The sequence below is a fragment of the Canis lupus genome, chromosome 6, assembly GCF_003254725.2.
Source record: "Canis lupus dingo isolate Sandy chromosome 6, ASM325472v2, whole genome shotgun sequence".
Taxonomy (NCBI): Eukaryota; Metazoa; Chordata; class Mammalia; order Carnivora; family Canidae; genus Canis; species Canis lupus.
In genome coordinates, this window is record NC_064248.1 from 64149105 (window position 1) to 64173082 (window position 23978).

General features: G+C 38.1%; 1 long non-coding RNA gene across 1 annotated transcript in view; it reads right to left on the reverse strand.

Moving 5' to 3' along the window:
- Positions 1–15174: 15174 nt before the first annotated feature.
- Positions 15175–23978, reverse strand: part of LOC125755210 (uncharacterized) — an 83350-nt gene continuing 74546 nt past the window's right edge. Inside the window, exon 3 of the long non-coding RNA XR_007411080.1 lies at positions 15175–15428. This is a non-coding gene — a long non-coding RNA (uncharacterized LOC125755210). The remainder of the gene's footprint in view (positions 15429–23978) is intronic.

Sequence of the window (23978 nt, forward strand, 5' to 3'; positions counted from 1 at the left end):
TGAGAGAGAGAAGAGAGAGAGAGAGAGAACATGAGCAGGAAGGTGAGAGGGAGAAGCAGATACCCTACTGAGCTGGGAGCCCGACCCAGGACTCTGAGATCATGACCTGAGCCAAAGGCAGATGCTTAACTGATTGAACCACTCTGATGCCCCCTGAAAATATTTTAAATAGCTTTCTTTTAAAGTTCTAATCTTCTGCTTCTATCTCATTGGCCAGCACTGTGCCAGATATGACACACTTGTCCGTTGCCTAGCTGCAAAGAAGGAGGTGGAGGTCTATGTACATAGGTATGCATGCACACAGGCTGTGCACACATTTTTAAGGAGAACACTTTGCTGCCACAAAGGGATTCTGATAGAAGGACAGAGAGACTAGCACTGGAGTGGGAAACACATAGGGTCTGCCATACATAGTAACATAGGAACCTTTATAAAAGTCCTAGAGGATGGGTGTTAATATTTCCTGTCAAGAACAATAAAAGAAAAGTTAAACAATCTTTCAAATAAGTTGCAAAAATTAAGTTTGCACCTAAGAAGTCATATAGGAGGGGAACTATTACAACCAACTTATCATTGATGTGCTTCAAAGACATATGGAAAAATCATAAGAAACCTTCGCAGGCTTAGAATTGTTTGTGCTTTGCAATTTTCTTCAGTTTATGAATGTTTTCCCGCTTCCATCCTTCTAGGCTTCTCTTGGTTGCTCTAACACTCCTTGGGGCTTTGTTCTTGTTGTTTCCTCTGTTTTGAAATGTTTTATCTGGTGTTTTGGCTGTCCAAATTATTCTCTTCCTTCAGGTTTCAGCTCAAATGCCATCTGCTCAGAAAAGCCTTCCATGAACTCCCCACCTGGGTGCTGACTATCCTTAAGTCACTATGGTATTATTCTGGGGTTTCCTACCTTTGTAGCTTATTACAGTAGTCCCCGCCCTGTCCACTGGGGTTACAGTCCAAGAGCCTCAATGGATGCCTGAAACCACTGATAGTAGCAAACCCTGTACGTGCTGTTTTCTATGCACATACACCTATGATGAAGTTTAACTCAAGTTAGGCACTGTAAGTTATTAACAACAATAACAATAACAAACTAGAACAATTATAACACTATTTGGTAATAAAAGCTTGTGAATGTGCTCTATCAAAATACCGTGTATTGTACTCACTGCTTATGATATGAGATGATAAAATAACTTATGAGATAAAGTGAAGTGAATGGCTTAGGCACTGTGACATAGTGTTAGGCTACTATTGGCCTTCTACACCATGTGTCAGGAGAAGGATCGTCTACTTCCAAACCGTAATTGACTGTGGGTAATTGAAACTGTACAAAGTAAACTGCAGATAAGAGAGGACTACTGTATTATCCAGAATTATTTTATTTGTTTACTTACTTATCTCTGTATTTGTCTCCACCAGAATTTAAGTTCCTGGGAAGCTTAGATTTTTATTTATTTATTTATTTATTTTTTTGTTCACTGATCTTTAACTGGTATCAACTTTAATGCTTGATAAATGGTAGAGTCTGAAGACATGTCTGTTTAATTTGTGAATGAATATACTCTGACGGAGGGTGGGCTTGTGGCAGTAGAGAGTGAGAGACTAGGGTGATGGGCATGTTTTTCCCAGGCTCTGGGTCAGTATTTATGCTCCTGTAGAAGCATGTGTGGTGGTAAGTGGCTGGATTCTGGCCCTAGGTAGATGGTTCTATTGAGCACAGTGAAGGCAGAGTGAGTGTGAACTATTAACAGACCAAAGTCAAGCCATCGGAGCCTTTTGGCATACGAGTGGTCTGGTTATTAATGGTGTTTACGTGGAATGGTGGGAAGAGAAAGCACAGAATGTGCTGTGTCTCTTTGAACTTTCAGAGTGCTTATTGCATAGACATCCGGCATGTCTGGAAAGAAATGCACAGCTGAGCAGAAGGCACCAGTTCTTAAGACATGTGGGTGACATGAAGTATAGTTCTGAGAAAAACCTAATTCAACCCAGAAAGCTCAGGAATGAACCCTTCAGAAATATTTAATTCGATGGTTATGAAGCATTTACTTGAGTTGAATAACAACTAAAGTGTTTTCCCCTTGCAGAAGAAAGTGAACAACCTTTATGCTCTTAAGCAGCATTTTCTTGCCAAGCTAAGAATTGTGACCCAGCAGATTGCATTTTGCCTACAGATGTTAGAGGGAACTGCAGGAACCAGTGGAGCTTCAGAAACAATTTAAAAGGTTAAAATTTTGACTTAAGAATCAAGTTGGTAAATTGTGCTTTTGTCACCGATAAACATTTTATTTTCCTCAGGTTTGGGGCTAAAGTATTGCTGAAAAACTGTCTCTTTGTTCTTAAATTATACGAGATGATTTCAGTGATATCATATGATATTATTATATTGTCTGGAGTGAGGTTTTTTAGAAGACAAAACCACTTGCTATATTCTGTATGGAGACTTCCCTCTGGCTTGTGTTGACAGTAATCTCAAGGTAATCCTTTGAAATAAAAACCTATAAAAAACGCTGTGACAGGACAAAGAGATAACATGTGTGGCAGAGGAAATGAAACTAAAGTGTTTATTTTTCTGATAAAATAGGAGTGTCTCCTCTCTCCCAGTTGCAGCATAGTGACTCAGTTCACTGAACTATATAATCCTCTCTGGAGCTTAATTAGAAACCTTGTAAACTGAGTGCAAGAGGCCAGAATGTGTGTTGGATGAACACAGAAAAGGCTTTTTATGAAGACAGGAACTCCCCCCGAATCATCTTACAGTGGGATCTAATGACTTTGTAATTGAATTGCCCAATTTGGGTTCAAAAGAGGGAAACTTCTGTTTCTACAGAAAGATGATGAGAAATGTGGACTTCACATGTTTATAACAAAAGCATTCTTCTTTTGCTCCCTAAGTTTCAGAGGCATAAACCATATCGATCCAGAACCTCCTGGTAGCTGACCCGAGGGCTTATGAACTAAAGCACTGCATTGGTTTCCCGAAGGGTACCCTAACGAGCTGAAAGAGTTAACAGCCAGCTTCTCTCAGGGTATAGGGAGACCCTGGCTCAATAAAATAAAATAAAATAAAATAAAATAAAATAAAATAAAATAAAATAAATAAAATAAAATAAAATAAAATAAAATAAATAAAATAAAATAAAATAAAATAAAATGATAATAGGCTGTCAGGAAGGAATCTAAACTTGTTACTTCCTTGAGTAATTGTATGCAGTAGTCCCGCCTTTGAGGGGGGCTGCTCTCTTCAAAGGGGTCAGTTAATTTCCTATCTCTTGAAAAGATAGAATCCATTTTTCTGCACTCAGATGGGTCCCTTCTAAATATCTCTGTCCTTTCATTTTTCCATTCCCCTTTCCTTTCCCTTCCTTTCCCTTCCTTTCCTTTCCTTTCCTTTCCATTCCATTTTGCTCCCCCCAACCACCCCTTCATTAGCTCCTGCTTCAGCTTTTAACCTGTTTACTTAGTCCTAATGTGAACTTTTACTGTTTTTATTGTTAGTTTATAAGTTTCCATTTTGGAGGTTATTATGGTTTAATGAAAGCTGGTCTCCATTTTTAATCCCAGCTTGATTTATTCAAAAAACCTGCTTTCTGGGAGTGCATTTTTATTGACCAAAACAGCCATATTCTTTTCTTTGCCTTGGAGTTTATAGTCTAGTGTAGCTAAAGGTGTGGAAGGACTGGAAAGACTGTCCTATGTATGACTTTAGAACTTCTAAGTTCCAGTGGTAGGAAATTATTCTCTAAATTTAAGTATGTTTTGCTATTCATGTGACTCACCTTTTTATCAGTCACATCCATTTATATACTAATGTGTGTTCAACTTCTATGACATGAATAATAGTATATAAATGGATGTATATTTTTAAGGGGCAGCTTGTGATCATAAACACACATAAAGTTAACACCCAGTCAAATTCTTTCCGTTAACTCATCTTCTCAACTCCCTACATCTCCCATTTTCTGAAATATGGGAGAAGATGCTTACAATTGCATCCAAAAAATGTCCTTAGAAATTATTTTTATATTTTTTGAACTTTTAAAATTATCACATGGTGGTGGTACAAGTATTTCTATGTGTCTTTCAGTGCTGATTTTGTGGTTTTGATTTTCTTTTCTTTTCTTTTCTTTTTACTTCATTCAACTGTATAACTGTTAGGCCTGGGAAAGAAGAGAGAAAATTGATGACCTCTTCTGACTGCAACATGCCAAGTGACATTGTGTATTCCATTCCCGTTTGCTAAAAATCAATCAAACAAACAAAAAAACCCTATAAGTCCAATGATGTTTTAAGATAGATTTAAAAAGTTTTCCTATCCCAAATAAGCTGTCATGGTTCTCTATATTGCTTCAGATGCCCAGCAAATCCTTATTTTGGCTGATGTTCTTCCCTAAGTATATTTGGAGGTATTCAATTAGCAATTTTCCTAGTACCTATTACTTCTAAGTATATTATGCTAGAAATTAAGACATAATTCCTGCCCTTCAAAAACTAAGGGAGAATTAAACAAGGACCAAAATGACTATGCCACAAAGTAGAATATGACACATGCCATAAGGACAGCGTTAGTGAAGTAATATGTTCAAAGTGCCAGGCACAGAACTCCAGAGAGTATATGCTCGTGGATGCTGGTTTCTCTCTCCTCCTCACCAGGGTGGGAAATGGCATATCTGGTTAGAAGAATAAGTAAAGCCCTTTATGGACAAGATGCCATTTTGGTAAGAACAATGTGGGGAAATGTCTGTGGAACAGAAAGCAGCTTAACTAGAGTTGAAAGCAATGTAAGTATAGGAAGGAAGTTGAAATGCTTTTTGGAAAGGTGAGCTGTGGGTGGCCTCATGTGCAAGTCCTACCATGGTAAAGGGAGACATTTTAACTTAATTTGATCTATGTGAGGATGGCATAGAGGGATTCAAAGTAAGGAAAATCATGCTATGGCTTGTGTTCTAGAGAAATATTCTGAAAATTATGTGATAAATTAGAGAAAAATGTGACTTTGCATGGGTCCCACAGTTTGCCTAGGACTCAGTTTCTTTATATGAGGAGGCAAATCAAAGTTTAAAATTCTACTATCTATTTTCATACATCTAATTCTTATTATGGCTAGTACTGTGTGTTTGCACCCTAAGAGACAAGGGAATCAAATAGAAACCAATATGAGATTTTATCAGAACTTATTTTCTAACTAACTGAGCAAACTCCTCAGGCTCAAGTATAATGAATTTTAGCGAATTTTCATAGTACAATTTTTATAACTAAAATGACAGGAAATTTACATTTATAAGTCATACAAATTCTGTAGGAATAAGATATATTTAACTACAATTTTATAAGAGGTACATTTAAAAAGATCCGCTCAATGACATTTCACTTGCAGATATTCTAAAGTTAAAAAGGAAAAGTTTGAGGAAAAATATAAAGGCCCTAAACCCCTTATTACTTCGGTTCAACAAGGAATCAAGAGCAGAGTTCATCACAAAGATAATTGAAGACACCCTGGGAAGAGGGGGACTGAGGTTTTCAAGTTTATCATAAATCATTCAATGCCTTTGGCAAAGCCTTGGTGGAAATTAGGAAACTGAATATTGTAATGTAATTTAAGTTTTCACTAAGGACTACATTCTGATTCTGATGGGAATTTTGCCCAAGAAAGGGCTGCAGAACTAAATCCCAAGAGCCAGATTCTATTGATCATGATAATGTTTTGCCTTTTGCAAAAAGGTGAGCTGCTGTTTTGAACCCAAATGAGAAGCGTTTTCAGAAGCACCCCATCTATTCCTTTTATACTGAGCAGGAGTAAACCAAGAAGAGGATGTGAAATCTATTCCTCTTCTGGAAAAAGGATAAATCAGAGTACCTTTATTTGTATAGAACTGAACTTAGAAATGGTCTCTGAAATCTGTATCAAGTGTTTCCAAATAGTATAGGCGTGTGCATCAGTGATGGCTCAGTAGATCTAAACCTGTCTGAAAATCAGAGCAATTGGAAAATGTTTGTGCTCACTCACCTCCTGACAAAGGAAACAATAACTAACACAGTAGGAAGCTATAGCTATCTTCTGACACATTATGTTTCCAGCCCCAAAATGTCACCTGAAACCACTGAATGGAGATGAATGAAAACCAGCAGTGGTCGTGAAACATGCAAAAGGAGAAAAAGCACCAGCTACAAAAAAGGCCAAGGTTCTTCAAAGCCCAACAAGCTGTTGACTCAGACCTCCGCAAAGTCGAAAGCGTATGTTCTCTGGTTGAGGCCGAGGGTCTTATAATTGACCAGGCAGGGAAACTTAAAATGTCTAATTTGAGGTATAACTGCAACATGTGGATTCTTTGCAAGAAACCTTTAGATAGAAGAGCTACAGTAAACCTGAGAATGATTTTCCATTTCTTTGTCTTGAAAATGCAAAGAAAGACTCCGAAGCAGGAACATTCAAAGGAAAAGGGACCCAGGAGCTTCCAGGATTCAAACTTACTCTGCCAGGATTGATCCTACAAATTTTGCACCAGGCATCCTGTGACACTAATGAAAAGAGTCCTTTGCAACTTCGTGAGACTTGAAGACAGCTGATAAGTGAAGATAAGTTATTCACTTTCTAGCAATGTCCTTCTCAGAGCTTTACCCGATCACTATTTTGGGAGTCAACATGAAATTTTTTTAAAGCACAAACATTTCCTAGTGAGTGAAATTAGAAATGCATACTCATTTTAAACTGAGTTATCCTTCATAACTCTTAAGCACTCTTTGGCTATTTGAGCCAATAGGAAAGAATTCCTCCATTCTTCCTAGTTTTCTATTTTCATTGACTGTTTGCCATGAATTGGTCTAGATTAAAATCTTGGCTATCTTTTGAATAGGTGCACAAAATCACAAGTGTCTTTTGAGATCCAAGAACGGCTGATTTTGCCATGTTTGTGTGATCAATGTGGCCCTGGGTCGACATAAAGCACCAAGTTTTGTGACTTTTCCTGTTTCAGAAAGGCAGTGTTAGTGACTTAAATTATTGTTTAATTATTTTTTACTGTTGTTTCAAATTATTACTGTCTTTTCAATAATACTAACAAGCTCACAGACAGTCGGACCAATGTCACATTTTGAAAACTGTGTAGATAACCTCCTTAATTGAGAAGATAATATTCAGTTAGATGACTGGTTTCAAAGGTGAGAAACTGCAAAGAGAGAAGGGAATTAACTTAACTTTCTAATTGGACTACCTGCACTGCTCCCTTGAATAAATGAATTGCATTCTGACTGTGAAGGGAGTAGAAGAAATTAAAACAACTTTTAGGAACTTGTTATATTTGTGACCAGGATTTTTGGACAGGCTATCTTTATATTCATGAATGAGTCCTTGTATTGTTTTAATATTTTATTTATTATGAGGGAGAGAGAGAGAGAGAGAGAGAGAATGGGAGAGAGAAAGGCAGAGACACAGGCAGAGGGAGAAGTAGGCTCCACGCAGGGAGCCCGATGTGGGACTGGATCCCAGGTCTCCAGGATCATGCCCTGGGTGGAAGGCAGGAGCTAAACCACTGAGCCACCCAGAGATCCTGAGTTCTTGTATTTTTTTTTCCTTACAATAATATGAGATTTCACAAGATTGTTTTTCAACCCTGTGGAATTTGGATGCTGATAAAATATGTACAAAGACTAATGTATGTGCACATTTTAACTAAAATGAAGCATTCACATTAGGTTATATAAATAGATTCCATAGGTCTTCAATACCAATTTGTAGTTCATAATTGGACAAAAAAATGGATCTTCTCTAATTTTTTTCAACAGTTGGAGCTGTCAGAGCTCAATAACTGTTCCATGATTCATGATAAAGTGACTCTGCAAAAAATGGAGGTATAGTGACTTTGTTTTCCCAAGAACTCGAAATCCCTTTGGCAGGTAACCCAATATGATCTATCATATAGTGAACTGAAATTCATATGAAACATTACACATTTACAGCTTCCCCTTTAATCCTGCAAAACTTCATTTTAGTCCTGTAGGTACTATTTTCTGCTATTTTAGCAAGAGTGGGCAAAATATATTATTGGAGAAATAGGCTGGAATAGTAAAGAGAACAAGGGTTGGGGCTATTAAGTTATATTAACAGCTTTCTCTAGCTTTATTTAAAAAAATTGATGCAATAAATGTCATTTTAAATATTTTATCATATATTTAATCTGGTAGAGTAGGACTTTGACAATTTATTCTTGAACATAATGTTTCTTAATGAGGTTTTCATACAAGAAATTCATTAGTATTTAAGACAAAGAAAAATAAGTGAATATGTGCTATATTGTCAAGTTTATGATATGTTGGTACACTAAAGTAAATAAATATGGTGTATGCACTAATAGATTAATTCCACATACATTATTAGAGTGAACTCAATTTTCCTAATTTATTTTTTGACATCATATGTGCTAATTATATATATATATATGTCTAAAAGTAATTGCTCACATTTTAATCATGTGAGGTACTAGTTTATAATGAATTTCCATCTCTTTGTTCTGTGACTTTGAATGTTCCTGGATATCCAAAGATTTAAAGTGATTAATTGAACCTTTCATTCATTCATTCATTCATTCATTCAGAGATATGTGTTGCTTGCCTAATATGTGCCTGCCTAATCTACGTTCTGGGAGTATGATGATGAGAGGGCACAGGTTCTGACCTCAGCAGTGTGTCTGCCTCAGAGAATGACAAAAAGATATAATTTAGATAAAAGATATAAAAAGATATAATTTGTGGAGTTTGTGCTTCCCATGCTGTAAGTTACTTTTCTGGATTAGGAGTCTGGTTGCCATGGGGCAGGAGAACACTTCATTAGGAGGCATAGTAAGTGCCTTACAACCTTGAAACTACGACTAATGCTTTTTGGGCTTCTCATTTAAGTGGTCCCAAAAGAAGAGAAGAAAGTGATCACGTTGGTGAGGATAACTGAACCTGATTACTATGAGCAGCTATGACTGCTGCTCCATAATAGTGCTCTGAAAAAGTATATTTAGAATCCAGGGGCTTCACTGGAGCTTTCCTCATGAAAACAGAAAATGGACCATCATAAAGACAATGGCCTAACCGGGATAAAGTAATTAACAAGTCTGACCACTCGAGGATGAGGGTCTGGGTTATCTCCAGACAAGTAAGTCTGAACCAACTGGGATGGCAAGTAAGAATGGAGGAAACAATGAATGGGATGAGTGGAGAAAAAAGATAATTAATATCAGTTATGGCCCAGGGACAAGTTGCAACAGAAGGGTCTCCAGTCTTTTCCACTAACTTTTCTATATTGAGTTGATTGTAGAAATTGCTGCTGGCCACTACGGTGAAGGTTCTCTGAAAGGTATGAGTGATGCAAGCGGTGGCCTTTTTGGAAACCTCTTATGTCTCATCCCACATCCTCTCATCTAACCTTTTTATTTCAACATTGATACAGCGACTAACTGATTGCAGGTATAAGCAGGCATCATCTAGTTCCAACCTTTGCCCAAGGGCTATTTTGTGTGGAACCAACTAACTAAACTCCATGGGACGACCCTTGAACAATGAAGATAAGAGCATATGACTCAGGTAGGTAATTCTGAAGTGTATTACACAAGGCTCCCCAGAGGATTCCTAATGATGCTGAGCCCTAATTATCTACAGGGGTCAGCAACTTGATAATGCACGGCTACATCAGCTTTCCTTTCTTTCCCATTTCATTCTTTTCATTTTCCTGCTTCTGTGTCTTGCTATTACTTCCAAAAATACTTGCCTACATTCAAGGTCCTGTCCCAGGCTTTTTGGAGAGAAGTGGTGATATAGGAAAAATGGCGAGAATTGTTGTAAAGAAAAGTCAAGTAGGGAATGGGGTATAGGAGTTGAGTGAAAGAGAGAGAGAGAGACAGAAGAATTGGTGATATTTAAGGAGAGACCTAAGCATGAAAATAAGCATGTGGATATTCAGTGGATGAACAATGAAGGCAGGTGGAACTATAAGCACAAAAACCCTGTGGAAGTTTGCCTGACACACTTGAGGAGTATCAGGTGTCTGGTGGGGCTGGAGCAGAATGAATGTGGAAAAGAGTGATAGGAAGTAAATTTATAGAGATAATTGGGCTGATGGAATAGAGGCTTTAGTGGCTCTGTCAGCATATTTAGTATCTTTGGGCTCTCATTTGTAAGTGTGGCTCATAATGCTGACCTCTCATGGTCTTGGCAGGTATTCAAGAGAATGTAATGGATCAAAAGACTAAGCCTCTTATCTATATCTATATCACCTATATCTATATCATCTATATCTCTCCATCCATCCATCTAAGTTTTCTGCATTTCACTTTTTAATGCTTTCATTCTCCTCCATTTCCTCCTCTAGCATAGCATCCATTGAAATATAGTCTACTATGAACTTTGGCCATATAAGCAGTGATGGGAAGATACTAGAAAGCTGAGAACCTTCAGAAGATGGGATTCTCATACCTATGTATATGTCACATCACACCATTTCCCTCTTTTTTTTTCCTCCCCCCTGAGTCTCCCTTCAGTCTCTGGAGCTCTGTCATCTATTAGCCTAAACACATCATACTGCAAGGAAAACTTACATCCTGTTCACCTGGAGGGGCATACCCTTAATGATGTACTTTCTTTAAAGGAGCCTGTTGAACTTGTGAGGACCCTGACCCTGTCATGTATTATTAGTAGCAGGAAGGCTCTTACTTGGTTGAGTCTTATTTTATGCTATCTTTTTCATTCGGGCTATGAAGAAAATGTGAGTCACCATTATTGGAAAAAACACGGTAAAGGTGAGTAAGTTGGGGCTCATCAGAATATGTGTAAATTACTTGACACTTCCCACAGCAACTGACTTTATAATCTGTTATGAAGCTACTTCCTGTTCCACACTTTGTCTACTCACACATCTGTTCACTTTGTATCTGGTGACTTCATTCCTGTTCAGTACTGTGAATTTTACTGCTTATAGACTATATGAGATCCATTCAGTAATTTATTTGCCAGGTAATGTTTAATTTTATAGAGTTGTAAAAATTATTATGATTGTGACTTGGAGTATATTCAAACCTTGTCATCCTCTGCAAAAAATTTTTTGACACTTTTTACCAGGGCAGATTGGATCTCTCACTCTTTTCTTCAACAGGTATGCAAGTGTGGCTGATACAGTGCCAGCTAATGGGACTATAACAACATAGAAGATTTGAGCTTCCCTGGGACTCAGAGTCCTGGACTTGGGGTATTTGAAAAGTAGCTGTAGCAAAGGAGAAGTACAGGAATCAAAGGAGCTAATAACAGAGGGACTGGATGGGCATGGGCAGTTCTGGGAGCCCTGTAGTGCTATGTTCCTCATTTATGCACTTATCCTGCCACTTAAAGTCTGCTACCAATAATTGGAATAAGTTAGAGACTCAAGCTGGAACAAGAGGCAGTCTGCCAAAAGGCAATGTGCTCACAGGGAACCAGGAGAGGAAGTTCAGCAGAGGACTTCTATAACGGAAGAGCCCAGGAACCCCTTAAAGACAGGCTTCTTTGAGACTCAACTTGGGTTCTGAATTATGCAGTTGGGTTTAATCTGGAATTAAACTAACAGGATAGTTGTCAAATTGTTTTGTTCTACTTTCTTTTCCTACCTACTCTTTTGTCCCCACTAAAGCCAAAAGCAGATGAAATATAAGCATTTTCTTCAATAAAAATGGTCTCCTATCTGGTGGTATTTCAAGTTATAAGGGCACTGATACAGCTCTGAAATTGGTGTGTAAAATCATAGGGAGTATATAAAGCCCAACTCACAAAATGTCTCTCGTGGCCTAAATATTGCAGAGTTCAGACTTTCACAGTGTCAGGAGTAGGAAATCCAAAGATGAAACCTTCAGGTTGACAGAATCAAAAGTCAGAACAAACATAAAGTAAATGGTTAATAGGAAATTTTAAATTGGAGAATTTTTATACTGTCTAATATTAAAAAGTATATACATGACTGCCCCAAAGCAAACATACATATATGTGCTTATATTTGATTAATGTTACATACACGTAACACTATAAAAAGATTAAAGGAATTTCAGAAGAGATTTTTGGAATCTCAAAAGAATTAGGACACACTTTTGAATGCTCATGACACTATTTTAAATAAAGAGGAGATTTCACTCTCAGTTCTGTGCATGTTTTAATCAATGACTGTACAACTCAGATACTTTAGATTCCAAAGTAAAAATTTTTGTTTAAACACATTTAAATATATTCATTATGTTAAAATGCCATGCTATTTGGGGATGAATAAATGATTTCTTTTTTAGAAATAAGCACATAGTGTTCATCATTTTTAAAATGATTTTCTTCATTTGTCTTCTAGGACTCCATGCTCTTTCCCAAATTCTTTCTTTCCTAACTGACCACTCCTTCTTAGGCCCACTTGTTTCATTCTTCTCATCACCTTGAACTCTAAATAATAAGTGCTCAAGAACCTCATCCTTGAACTTCTCTCCCTTATCTGCTCTCCTAACCTCAGAGTCTCAAGGATTAAGAGGTCTGTAGTGAAGATTTGCCTAATATACAGACTCCTACTGACAATCGGTTACTCAATCTCTCCTCCTATATAGCTAATGTCCAAACTTCGGACCTACTTGCCCTCACTAAATGGTGCTTCTCCCCAATTTTTCTCCATTTCATAAATGGCAACTCTATCCTTCCGTTTCCATTTCCTCAGGTTAAAAATTTGGAAGTATCCTCGACTGTTTTCTTTCACATTTTTTATCCAATTTGCCAACAAATCCTGTATACTCAAACTTCTAAATCTATCCAGAGTCCAACTTCTTCATTCTACCTCTACTGATGACATAGGCCTGTATTATCTCTTATCTGGATTATTTTAATAGCTTCTTAACTACCATCTTCATTTCTTTTCTTATTCCCAATAGTGTTTTCTCAAGGTAGCTTGAGTGCACCAAAGTCATGAGGCCCATCATGTCACTCTTGTACTCACAAGCTTTTGATAATTTCCTACCTGAATCAGGATAAAATCCACTCAATGGCTCCTGATCGCCCTCACCTCCACACACACATTCCCCTACCATCACCATCTGTCTGACCTCATCAACTGCAGCTCTTTCTCCCTCAGTCTTTCTGCCTTTTCACACTGACCCCTCCACTATTCTTCACACACTCCAGAGATGCTCCTGTCTGGGGGCTTTTGCATTTGCTTTGTGCTCTGTGTAGAACACTCTCTTCCAGCCACCAGCTGAGTGGCTTGTTTCCTCACTCTTTCAGTACCCTTTGCTCACATGTCACCTTTTTAGAGAGGTTCTCTTCTTTTTCTTTCCTGCTTTTTCTCCATAATGCTATCATCTGCCAACATACCATATGGTGTACTGCATCTCTCTACTACAATGTAAGCCTTATTGTGGCAAATATTTGGTCAGATTTTGTCACTGCTGTTTCTCCACGTTGAACTAAATTTTAGGGAAAAGTTACTAATATGCACACATGAAGAAGCATGCATATTACACATACAAGAACTCAATGAGGTATATGGTATAGTGAAGACTGCATGTGGATTTGGCCTTGAAGCAAATTGTATGCAGTTAAGATTCATAAGGTGTCTTAAAGATCAAGACTTCTGCTTTCAGACTTTAAGGGTATATTTAAACAATCACAAAAAATGTCAAAAAATTATTTCTCTAAAAATATCATTTAAGTTTAAAATGTTTGCTACTTAGGTTAACATGAGATTACCAACAGAATTCAATGTGTTAATAAATCACTGAAAATACCCAAAAATGATGAAACAAACTTCCAGAGCCAAATCTGTCTTAAATAGTGTAGATAGCTGACTATCACAGAAGACAATTCTATAATCCACGGTATGAGACAATTTCTCACGACCATTAAAAATCTCTACAAGTCCTGTGGGGCTCTAAATTGAAACAGGTCAGACATCATGGCATCCATGAAAAATTAGGCATGACGATTCATTAAAAAGTTTTATCTTTTGGGGAGAATTGATGGTTCCCTTAAATTCAGTACTGCAAAATAAAAGGAAAAAGGAATAAAATCCTAATATCATGTTTAACTGGCTGACATCCTTTCTATTTTTTTTAATAAAAAAAGGATTTCCAGTGCCACAATACCATATTCATTGTCAAACATAAGAATGGTGTGTATGCATGGGAAATAAGTGGAGATGAGCACGGTATGGATGATTGTCCATGTGAAATTTGTGAAGTTGTGCACATTTACAAACTCTCATGGTGCTGCACTTTGCATTCCTGGTAATAATAATCTTTGGAATTCGGGACTGCTTGTTTATAATTTAGGAATATAGTGTTTCATTTTTCCTGAGACTAATGGGCCTTATTAGCAATGGCATCGTCTTATTGTGAACACAAACATTTCTCAATAAATTCACAGCTTGGTGCTTTGGCAAAGTGGAAATGCCATTTAAAGGACAGAGCCTGCAAATTGAAATATGATGCAGAAAAACAGCAATGAGGAAATTATTGAAAATGAAACTCATCCTACGACAAGTTTAACAGCATTATTGAACCAATCAAGATTGCAATTTGGAGGCTGATTTCACCTGCTAATGAGTAGGCCACTCACAACTCCTAAGGTTTTGAGATCAGATTTTTTATCTTTTACAAATTTAAACACAAAAGCAAAGATTGGTCTACTTTTCCCTGTCCCTATCTGTGTCCTCAACCTACGTGAAATCTTTCTTAGGCAGCCTGGTTCTTCCCTGCTCGATAAAGTCAGATTGCTGTGGAGTGATAATTGCTCGGAATTGAACTATAGGCAGCTTTGTCCATAAGAGCATATCATCAGACGAATATTTCAAAGAGAATACTGAAACTTAGAGAAGCACAAATGATCTTGGCTGTGGATGTCTTAGGATTTCAACTCCAATCAAAGGGAATAGGACCTGCTTAGAAATAGTCATCTCGATACACTGCAGCCTCAAGTTAGACCTGCATAATCACAGACAGCCCCTGTCAAGTCTGTGGAAGGCGCCCCTTAAAGCAGGCATGCACACGCGGCTCACGAGGCAGCACATTTGGATGATTTGTGGCACAGGATCAGAAACCGCTTCAACTTGTTTGAAAGGAAAGAGCAACATACTTTAGAAAAAGAACACAAAATCCCATGTGATCTTGATTCTTGGAAATACCTATTTTCTTAGTAAATGTAAAGCATGGCGCAGTGCATCTTGTATTATTTATTCCTGGCCGGGCGTGGATGTCAGAGTGGAAGGGCTTTTCTGTGCTGGCATACCGGATTGGAATGAGACAAACAGAGCAACACAAATATTCCATTGTTTGCCTCTGTAGACTGGAGGGGCTGGAGACAAAGGCCCTAGAATGCTGGAGAAGCACTTTTGTCGAAATGCTGGTGAGAAACACCGAATGCTCTCTTCCCCTTTTCCCCAGCTTGCTTTCATTTTTCCGGAGCTGAAACAAAAGATAACTTTAAACGCACACCCACGGAATAGGAAGGTGACGTGCCAAGTCAGTTATAAACAAGCAGAGCATTCTTATAACATTTACAAAAATGAGAACCTACTCGGAGCCCCCCTCATCACCATGCATACACCCTCAATTAAAACAATGCCCCTGATAGCAGGCAGTATAATCTGCATTTTATTTCACTCATGAGCAAAATAACAAGTTACTCAGGCCTGCGGCACTCATGAGTGATATGGGGCGTGTAATATCCTTTCCATTGAGTTTCCTATTATTAAGCTTGAAATAAGGAGTTCAGAATTAACTGTGACAATGATTTTATCTAGTGTTGGCATCACCATTAGCTTTTGCAGTTTACTGCTAATAAAACTTTAAATTTGCTATTACTTCTAATAACCTTCTTGCCACCTTAGCTGTAGAAATTAGACAAAGAACCCTGCTGACATGTGGCTAGTGACATTTTCTGGAAGTGTAGAAAACTCCGATGACAACAGTGACTGTTATTTACCAAAGTATAATAAAGCCAGGCCCTGCTGGCCTTCAGCAGCCTAATTTAAAGCACCTGTTCCCAGGGCTTGAAGAGGCCTATAAAAGAACAAAGCATAAAATTTTGGTTTCTGTTATTGTTGTTCCAAGCATCAGAGTTTTCTTTCATAGCAATCCAATAGATTCTAAAGTAGGAAAAAAAGTAAACTCATGATCAGGACTACATGAGTGACAAGGAATATTAAAACAAGTCATTGTATGGTTAACTCAGAAACCCAGATGTATTCACATAAAGCGCAGAAAAAATTTGCAGGGATAGACCCATCTGTGGCTTGATCACTTTCTCTCAAATCTCTAATCTCATTCAGCTCTTCCTCTGTGATATTGGACATTACCTGTCCCAACAATTAGGGTCACGAATGTTCTTGTGTTTCAGACTGTCAGCAGAATTAATACTTATATTGGAATGTATGACTCTGGTCATAGGTCAGATCTTTCTGGCAGTGCCCTCCCAACAAAATTCCTTTAAATAAACAAATAGGATATGAATGAGACAATGGACTTAAGCATACAGAAAAGAGATAGTAATAAGTCTTATAAAATATTTTTAAAGCATTTGCTTTTAATTATGAAGAAAATAATTAGTTCACCAGACTTTTATTTGGGAATCTTCTGTTAGCAGTCAGTCAGGTTACGCCTCGCATGTAAATTCCTTCCCTCACACATTTTCATCTCAGGGCATGCTCTGCCACTGGAGAGTTCACTGTTTACTCTCATTGGGCAGCGTGGCTATTTGATGAGAGAGTCTGCATTCCTGAAAGTTGGGGAATCAAAATGAATCTTGATGGCCAATGAAAAATGTGTCATTTGCAGGGATGGGGTTCCTCTTTTTTCTGTCTTCTTGGGTCAACCCTCTTCTTGTTTTAAATAATTGAATTTTATTAAGAAACATGAGGCCAAGCAGAAGAGTCCCTTCTCCCCCACCCCTGCCAAGACATTCCATGGGAGGCGTTCTCTTTGCCACGGGAGGACTCAGCACTTGCAGCAATGCTCTGAGCAAGACTGGCTGTGTGAGCGGCAATAGAGCAGCGAGCAAGCTCTTGAGATTTCTTGAACTGTGAATGAGATGTTTATAATTGGAGGAACAAGCTCAGACCATTCTCAGCCTTTACAAAGTTGATAATGGCTGCAGCATATGGTGGCAGTTTCTTCTTCAAGTAACTTCAGGGTTAATCTTCTGCCCCTTGAGGACTATAACCACGTCCTGAGTGAATGTTAGGCACGCACTCATCATGTCTTCCTCTTAGTCCTTACTCTCTCTCAGTCCAACACTCAATGAAGATGGAGGTTCTGCTACTGCTTTTTCTGTGCCAGCCTTTTCAAACTAGATAAGAGAGGATGTGGGTGTGAACACTAGTGTAAGTAAGTCTTGAAACACCGAGGAAATAATCCTCAAGGAAACACTTGGAACTGGACAAGACATTAAATGATATTCTCTTATTATGACTTTCTTGGTGACCCAGGAAGTTTTCCTTATGGCTTTTGTTAAAGTTCCCAATTCCCTCTCAATTCCAGGAAATGCTATCTCGGTATTCTGAGCCAGGGAGGAATAGTATCTTTCCCTTAATGAGCCAGGACTTCATTCACTGTGAATGTGAACTATTCTTCTCACATCTGGGATTCATCTGTTCAACCACAAAATGCCGGTTAAGAAAGAAGGAATTTAGTAGCGAAAGTGATATTCAAGGCCAGCCCATCTTAGCTGGCTGGGAATTTGGTTATAAGAGATAGAAAGTGACTGAGAACCAGGTGAAAAGCACTGGTGGCTCTACCGTGAGCTTCCGTTGCTCAGGGCTCCCCACTCAATTCTACTTATCTCTACTTTGGAGCCCCATCCCGAGTTTCTGCCTTCATGCCAAGCCCTTGTCCCTGAAAATTCTATTTTGTTCCTGTCATTTACAGACATGAGACTAGGGGAAGGAAGAAGGAAGAGGATACCCTGACTTCAGCACCCAGAGAAACTTGCTTCTGACATGCCCCATTTTGGGAATCATTGAAAGTTCGCAAAGTATCCTTGTTGGAAAACTGCTTTCAGACTCAAGACAGAGCCATTAGAAATTAAACTGTCACTAGATGTGACATTACTCTTATGAAGTAATACATTTTGGGTTTCCAAAATACTTCATTTCAAAGGAGATTTGGAAAGCACAATCGATTCATAAGTTGTTTTTGCAAAACTCTTGGTTGTGCTAATTTCTATAGATTGTCTTGGATTTTTGTTACCTTTAGATAGCTATAGAGTAATTCATATTTGTTCAACTCTTCTTTTTTATTATTCAATTGGAAGAAAAAAACCCAACTTTTCCAAACTAGTTATCCGTCCTATAAAACAGTATTGAAATTGTATGTACTTGTTTCCAAATTGCTTTCTACTCTAGTAGCTACTATCCATTTGGACTATTCATTTTAGTTGCTGAACCACAAAAATAGGTGTCTTTTGTTATATACAAACAGCTTTCAATCTGCTAATTAGGGCTAATTAGAGGGCAATTGAACTTTACTCTCCCTGTGTCTTTCTCTCTTTAAACTGTAGGCTGATGGCATTTTGCAGACTAATAGAATGAGCAGCCTTCCTGAGCCTCATACTCTTTCCATTATGCCACTGCTACTATACATTTTCTTGTCAATGTTGGTGTAGAGAAACCCTAGGAGTGTAACTGTGCTTATTATACATGCTAAGGGAGACTAATTTAAGGTGACTGGATAGAGCTTGGCTGGTTCTAAAGAAAACCTTTAGTGTGGGGCGGGAGAAGGTAGCATGGCTCAGTAATCCCTTAGAGTTCACTTATTCTTGTGTTATTTAAAGTTATTTTTCTCCCTAACCATAAAAGTAGTAGACTTTTCTGTTACTCCGTTCCACATTAACTGACATGATTTCCTTTGTTCCTTTTATCAACCCTGTGGCATACACAGTTCTCTTTGCCCCATTTCTTTGAGAGACAGGCTTGGGGAGTTACCTAGAGAGGGAACATGGCACAGTAGAAAAAAGCACAGTCTTTGGAGTCAGACAGCCAGGCATTCAATTTCTGCTCCACGCTTTCTATTGTATAACTGGAATGTTCCTGAAACACTTGGAGTTTTATTTTCCCTCATTTATTTATAGAATGATAGTGTCCCCAAATTTGGTGAGACTCAGAGTCAAGGGTTAAACTGAGTTGAGCTCAGGATCCATTCATTCACCAAACTCTCATTGGCATTCAACTACTATGTGCCCCTTATTTTAAGATATTAGAAATACAAAGACAAACAAGATGCTGCCCAAATGCTCTAGGGAGTTTTGATCCTGTGAAGATGGTCAAGGCAAGAGAAAAACCACAAGACAATAGGATAAGCACTGTGGTATGTATGGCGGCTAGAGGAGGGGGTCACCTGACTCAGGTTGCAGGAATTCAGGAAGGAATCCTGGAGAGAGTCAAGATTAAGCTGGATCTTAAAAGGAGGGATAAGTTAACTAAATCAAAAGACAGGTGAGGTTAGGGCAACAATATTCAGGAAGCAAATGAGTAATAGCAGATGGTCACAAAGAGAATTCAGGGACCTATATAAGTTATGGATGAGAACACAGGATTCGGGGGACTGACTAGAGAAGGAGTTGGTGGAGTAGGGATAGGAGAGGTTTAGGATCATAATCAGGAAGGAGTCAGGATCTGAATGTAGATTTTCTGATTTCAAATCTTATCCTTTCTCATCACAGTCCCCTCCCAGCCCAGCATGTGCACAGTGGGCGCACATATGAATGTGCATGAGTGTGCCTGTGTGTGTGTACATGTGTATAGTCATATGTCTGGAATAAGCACTTCACATATATTTTTACCACTCAAGAGATGGTACTTTTTTTTTACAGCTAACATGTGGATACATATTACAATCCTGTTCTAATGGAACAGAAATGTCAACATACTTTGAAATAAGCCTTTAGCTATATTTTTACTTCCCGTTATCTGTACTTAAAAAAAAAAAAGGAACAATTCAAACCATTAGAAGCTGTTTGTGAAATATTTCAGCTTTAAAAAGTCTTTGATGAGAAAGAGTACAAGCAAAGAAAGAAAGCAAAGCACACCTGGACAGCATATAGTTATCATTTTATCTGAGGTGAGAACCAACCATCCTAATGGACTTAGAAGCTGTAAACATTTCTCCACTGATTGGCAATTTGTAGACAGAATTGCAAGTAGCCTACCTTTTGCACTTGAATAATTATAAATTTAGATTCATAGATAGGTGGATAATGGATAGATAGGTAATTTATCTATATAAGGAAGGAGCTGTTAACATGTGTCCTTTGAAACACAACCAATGTGTGTAACATAGGACCTGGATTCTGTATAAAATGTAAATTTTCTGGTCCAGAATGTTACTTTCCTAATGAGAATAGATAAAATTGTATATTTCAAGAGAGACTCTGTGTTATTCTAATCTTCCAATCCAGGCCATTTGATTGCAGCAGGTGCAATGAAAATATTTGAGAATGAAAAAAAATACATACACAAAAATAATCTAGCTCATATCTAAAATTTAACAGATTGAAATATTTATAGTAAATGGACTCCTTACAAGGGTGTGATTTAGAAAGAATAGCCTAGAGTTCACATGCATTTTAACCTTTTTCTGGCAAACATAGGACATTAATAATTTCTCCCTTAATGATTAGAACTCATTATTTAAAAATATAATCTATGATTTAATCTCTAAAGAATAATCCATGTTTCCTGTTTTTCTTGTAAACTGGAAGAAATAATCTGAATTAGAAAGTTGGGTTTTTCTGTTTTTGTTTTTGTTTTTGTTTTTTATAATGGGAGCAGTAAGGGGAGGTGAAGAAGAGGTTAGTCATTCCCATGGCTCCTGGGAACATTATTGCAGTATTTGTACTTGCTATATTGTTGTATTTGTTAAGAAGTAGAAGGCAGAGGTTAACAGATTCCCATCTCTTTTGTACTCCTTTGCTTAATTTTGTTTAACTTCTATTTCTCAATTTCTTAACAGTTTATATTCTTTTTTAAAAGATGTTATTTATTTATTTCACAGAGAAAGAGAGAGAGCACAAGTAGGCAAAGTGGCAGGCAGAGGGAGAGGGAGAGTAATCTCCCCATTGAGCAGGGAGCCTGATGCAGGACTCGATCCCAGGACCCGGAGATAATGACCTGAACCAAAGGCAAACCCTTAACCAACTGAGCCACCCAGGGGCCCCTTACATGCTTATATTCTTATTTCATATTCATAACTCCCAAAGCCAACTATCCTTTTAAATTTGGTCAGGATATGTTGTATGTACCATAAAAGGCTGGCATTTTCTAGTTCTACAGCAGCTGAAAAACTGCAATTGTATTGCCTTCTCTAGAAGCACAGAGCATCTGTCTAAAAATATGACTCTATGCCCTGCAATGGGGTATTTTGCATCTGCCCCTCCAAATCATTCTCCAGGTTTCTCCCCTTGTCCTATATTCCAAGAACTAATCTGAAGGCAATGTGAAGCAAAGCTTCTTTTCCTCTGGCTCTCAGTGAGGCTCAGCCAATGGGAGGCCCTGGTCACAAAGTGGACAAGAGGAAGGAAACACTAGGGTGTTTGTTCCCTTGGCTTCCTCTCATTGGTTCATGGGCTGGCAGTGTCTGAGTGGCTCTTCCCTGGGCCATAGCTCCTGTCGTGAGACCCTCTCATCAGACACAGCCTCACACTCTAATCTAAAGATACCTCTTCTTGTTACTTCAGCCCTGGTGGTGGTGGAGAGGCTTAGGAATGCCTACTTTACCCTCCTCATTTGGTTTCCCTCAATATTGCTCACCCTTTGCGTCTTCATTAAAACTCTCTTTAATCACTTCCTTTGAGTGTGCCATCTGTTTCTTGCCAGAACTCTGACTGATACAACTTCCCAAAGCCAAACGTGAAGAAAACAGTAGGAATAAATATCAAACTTGGGCAGTGAATCATCTGAAGTTTATTTTCCTGCGTCTCCATACCCTGCATGCAGCAAATACATGTGATTACAAAGTATTTGATCTTTGGAAAAAAGAGATTCCTGTCTTGGAATTTTAACTTGGTCATATTACACCATGTTTAGTGTTTGCTGTACATTAAAAACATGCAAGTGGCATCAATTTGCACTGAAAAGTAAATTGTTTTTTTCTCTTCTAGACAGCCTTTATTTAAAAATATGCCAATGTTTTCATGCAAAGAGACACACAAAAGATGGAATGGCAGAAGTCACTCCCAGATGACTTCAAAGTCTCAGTATTGATCATTTTAGATGTCTTCATTCTCTTCTTCAGAATACTCCTGATAATGGTAAAGTCCTGCTCTCCATAAATGGGCCTGTGCTTGGATGACAACATTCATCATGTAACAACTTGCCACTATCTCCATTAATGCAATTTGAGGTGCTTGTTTTATTTCATTCTGTAGCTCATTTCTTACTCCATGCTGCCTTGGTCTTCAGTGCTGCTTCCTACCATAAGTTAGAAATGAATTTTTTAAAATAAGCACTTGTACTTTGAACCATAAAACAAAATCTAAAGCTGAAATCAAAGGAAGAAGGTAAATTACTTTTAGTGCTCTGCAAAGAAACTTTCACTTGGCTATTTCCTGTTGTTTTGAAACTCTGAAAATCAATACAGAAACATATCATATTCTGAGGCAGGTCATCTGTGCACTAGGTGTTTTTAACAGTTGGCTTTGAAGGGGATACTTATGCCCCCTTGACATGAATCTACAGTTCTTTACACTAAGTGTCCCCATGAAACTACATTTTTGCTCGGGCTATCCATCTCAATGGTTATTACTTTTTACTGTTCCAGGCTCCCATCTTCTATTATAGATTCACTGATAGATCAATATGACAGAGGCAAGATAAAAGTCAGTTAGCTGCACATGTCTATTATGAGCCTCAAAATTCAGACACACATTTCTCCCAACAAAAGCCAGGCACGTAACTGAGTCGTTTCGTGTCTGGGTGGTTTTCTAGTCCTTTCTGTACAAACTCACATTTCTTGACATCTTTCTTAATTTTGAGGTCCTCATGGCCTGTCAGGGAATTAGGAATGAGTGGTTCCCTGGGGGAGAGAGTGATTTTAAAATACAATCTTCACTTTTGAAAGGAAAGAACAAAACACATTTGCTGCTACACTGAGGCAGTAAAAAGTAGTGCTGACATGCTCAGTTTTTAAACCACAGGCAAGTGAACTGTAAAACCAAGCAATGGTTCAAAGTCAAGGAAGGAATCTTTGTAGTCCTCTAGTGGGTAATGGGAATGACAAAAGTGGCTTTGGTTTGGTTGGAAACCTCAGTTCCCTCTGAGGTTGATCACTTTAGCTATGAATCAGCAACCATTATGAGAAAGAAGTAGAAATCTACTAAACACTTTAGCCACTGTCCACACGATGGTCTACAATAGCCACTAGCATTGTAGGGAGAGAGTATTTAAGCAACATCTCAGAAATGGAAGAAATGGGTAGCAAAAGAGGCTAAGATTCAATGGTTTCATATTTTAAGATTTCAGCTTTTATTGCAAGTACTCATGGTTAGATTCCTGACAAGAGATATGAAACCTGAAAAGTCCACCAAAGGTCACTAGAAGGGCAATTAAAATGTACACCTTTTACTTCATTAATTTACTGTCTCATGAGTGGATTTCATAAACATTTACTGAGTTTTAATGTGTATCCCTTACTGTGTTTCACTATGAAAGATGTTTGGGTTAGGAAACACATGTCATTCAGAAGGACTTAACCTATAAACCAAGAATCCATTCACATTTATGGATCCAAAGAACACATTATATTCTATGGGTGAAGTGGCAGGAAGAAATGGGGAGAAGAGAATAAATAAATGAATAAATAAATGAATAACAGGGGAAAAAAGAAAGACATTGCATAGACTGATAATGGTCTGCTAAGGACTGAATTTGGAAAAAAAAAAAACTAGACATCACAGCACACATTGCTGCTAACAACTGGATGAGGAGAGGTACTTAGCTCAGATGGCTTTAGGAGAGACCTCTT